We start from the raw sequence: 3,623 nt of genomic DNA, 5'->3' as shown, positions 1-3,623 counted from the left end.
ACTCCATTCTTCTTGTGTTTTAGGTAAGAATAAAGATACTGACTTGGCACCTGTAGCTCAAGCAGCTAAGGCACCAGCCACATACACCAGAGCTGGCAGGTTCGAATCAAGCTCAGGCCTGCCAAACAACAATGACAACTACAACCAAAAAATAGCCAGGCGTTGTGGTGGGCAGCTGCAGTCCCGGCTACTTGAAAGGCTGAGGCAAGAGAATCACTTAAGCCCAGGAGTTGGAGGTTGCTGTGAGCTATGATGCCGTAGCACTCCACCCAGGGTGACCGCGTAAGGCTCTGTCTAAAAAAAAAAAAGAACAAACGAAAGAAAAGAATGAAGATAGTCTAACATAGAATTATCACCATTTCCTGCCAGCATCTAATCCAGAGGAAGGCCTCACTTCTTGAACCCTCTGCAAATCACCTACAACAAGCCCATATCCTATGTCTTTTCTTTCTTTTTTTTTTTCCTATGTCTTTTCTAACACCCTTTTATGGAAACACTTCACATTTTCCTGTGGTTAAGCATTATCCTTTTGTCACAACAAGTCAATAAACCCAGCTTTGTCCAACTACAGGTGTATTCTTCATGATCTTTGGCTGAAGTTCATTGACATCCCTAAAAGATACAAAGGCAATGAATGAAATTCTATTTTTAGGGGTAGGTATAACTCCAACCCAGATTCCACTTATTATGTAAATTTATTAAAACAAACAAAAAAAACCTTGTGATATCCTAACTTAGCTGAAAAAAAAAAAAATAGATCAAGGCAGCCTCATAAAGCAAACATGTCAGCAACATATCTGACAAGAATTTCTCAAGGACTATTTCTAAAATTTACCTGTTGCACAATACTAATCTAGGAGTAATCTATACCAGTGATTTTTAACTGGTGTGCTGTGAGGGGATCTTAAGTGTGCCACAAAAGTTTTTAAAGATCATTATTTTCAAAAGTTCAAAGCACAGTAAGTATATTCTTTATAATTTACTTTGATCAACACAATTTAACTGTGCTATGGAAGTTTAACTACAGGTTCAACTGTGTCATGAAATAAAAAAGATGGAAAACCACTCATCTATGTAGTTTAAATGTTAAATTGGCAGCATTCAGAGAGATAGTAGGGATAGTATGTGAAAAAAAATGTTTCTGGCTCTGCACTGGTAGCTCAGTCGGTAGGGTGCCAGCCACATACAGAGAGGCTGGGGGGTTCAAGCCTGGCCCGGGCCTGCTAAACAACTGCAACCAAAAAATAGCCGGGCATTGTGGTGGGCACCTGTACTCCCAGCTACTTGGGAGGCTGAGGCAAGAGAATCGCTTATGCCCAAGAGTTTGAGGTTGCTGTGAGCTGTGATGCCACAGCACTCTACCAAGGGCAACATAGTGAGACTTTGTCTCAAAAAAAAGTTTCTTTAATGGAGAAATGTTCCCAAGTTTCACTTTGTGAAAGTTCCTTTTAAATTTATTGCCTTCTGAAACTTCTTAAGTATCCCTAAGGCAAGACCTCTCAAAAAAAGATCTTAAGACCACTACACTAGAATCACCTAATAGCTTTTTTCTAAAGCAGATTGTAGACTGCATCACAGCTCTATAGATTCAGAAGCTCCAGGACCCGATGGAATATATATTTGTAACAAATTCCCTCAAATGATGTTTATGTAAAAAAAGCATCAACCTAGAAGCAGAGGAGAGAAAGCTATGCAGACTTAATCTGGAGCCATAGCCCAAAGTAGCTCTTACAAGAGTGAAATTGTCTTTAAGGTATTATTATACAGAATGCCAAAAAATGTTTACTCATTTTAAGAAAAGAAAAAACTATTACATTTGTAAGACTCAAGTCATGTTTTACTTCTGCAATTACAAGAGGTGTTCAACATGACTTATATTCTTATCAGTATATACCGTTATAATTTTAATAGTTTTTCCTTTCTTGAAATGTGTATACTTTTTTGGCACCTTCTGTATTTTTCACCCATGTATGTAAATTTGGTATGCTATTCCTATTTATGTTTAACACAAATTTGCAATTGCCAGATAAATTACCTGTCTTCCTACCCTCCTCATTCCTTCAATTAAAATTAAAGCTCTGTAATATATATTTGCCTTGAAGCTTTTAAGACTCTAGTCCCAGAAAATAAGAGTAATACAAATGTTAAGTTCCAAAAGGCCTGGACCATTTGTTGGGTTTGTACAGGGTTTTAATAGAGTATTTGGCACAGTAAGCTACGAATATTTGCTAGATAAATGAATATTGCTGTCTTTGCTATTTTTCTTATACTGCCTATTGTTTTATGCCCCTAATCCAACTTAATTTGATGCAGTCTCTAATTCTATGATTTCTAAGGGTTATTCACAGGTTCATTAGATAAATAACCATTTAGACTATGGGTTGTCAGCAAGTATTTCTAGGTTAGATGGGGAAAAGTGGGAAGACTCAGGAAGAATGTGAATATTAGGGTTAAATATTTAAAAACTTGCAGAACACCTAATTCCTAGTTCTTGGTAAAATGAGAAAAATAATTATCCTGAGTCTTTTATGACGCTAATTTAGTCAATATAAAGAACAGTCGTTCATTCTGAGACAATGTTGTTCACTTTATTTTGTGAAGATTGTGATGGTGGATAGTTTCTTTTTTTAGCTGTACTCTTTACTTGGCAAAATAAGCAAACCATTCTATTTTGTCACCCACATACACACTATTTTTTAAAGTCTATTGGCCATGAAACCCAAAAGGTGGGAATCACTGATACAGTATGTATTACTGATATTAAATGCTTCCTATGAATTATGCCTTTACAGCAATTATTTGACAATAAAAAAATCTATATTTCTCCCCCCAAAAATCTATGTATGGGGCGGCACCTGTAGCTTCAGTGCCACTTACACGGAAGCTGGCAGGTTCAAACCCAACCCCGGCTAGCTAAAACAATGACAACTACAACAACAACAACAACAACAAATAGCTGAGTGTTGTAACGGGTACATATAGTCCCAGCTACTTGGGAGGCTGAGGCAAGGGAATGGCTTAAGCCCACAAGTTGGAGGTTGCTGTGATGCCACAGCACTCTACCCAGGGTGACAGCTTGAGATTCTGTGTCAAAAAAAAAGAAAAAAAAATCTATGTATGAAAACTATTTCCTATCTCTACAAATAAACTGAGGCTCAGAGGACTAGACATGGTGGCCTCACACCTGTAATCTCAGCACTTTGGGAGGGTGAGACTGGAGGATCACTTCAGGACAGGAGTTCAAGACTGGCCTGAACAATACAGCAAGACTCCATTTCTACAAAAAATAAAAGAAAAAAACAAAAAAGGTCAGAGATATTCATCTGTAAGAGCTATTGGATGGCTTAAAACCTGAGCAATATAACCCTACATACCACAAACTTACTGCTCCCTCCTGTCTCTTGGAAACCAAACTTACTTAGACAAGCCCCTTAGCCTCTCTGAAATTCAGGGTTATCACCTATCTCATTGAGTTTTTAATGTTAAAAAGTAACATATTTTAACATAAAAATCTAACATAAGGCACTTAATACTTCCATACTCATCCTTAATCAAAGCAGTTATTTTCCACTTGACCAAGTTTCACTCTCATTAAAGTGATTCAACCTGTGAAGTATTATTAC

The sequence above is a fragment of the Otolemur garnettii genome, unplaced genomic scaffold (assembly GCF_000181295.1).
Source record: "Otolemur garnettii isolate 467f Iridium unplaced genomic scaffold, OtoGar3 scaffold00124, whole genome shotgun sequence".
In the NCBI taxonomy this organism is placed as follows: domain Eukaryota; kingdom Metazoa; phylum Chordata; class Mammalia; order Primates; family Galagidae; genus Otolemur; species Otolemur garnettii.
This window is presented reverse-complemented; position numbering follows the sequence as displayed.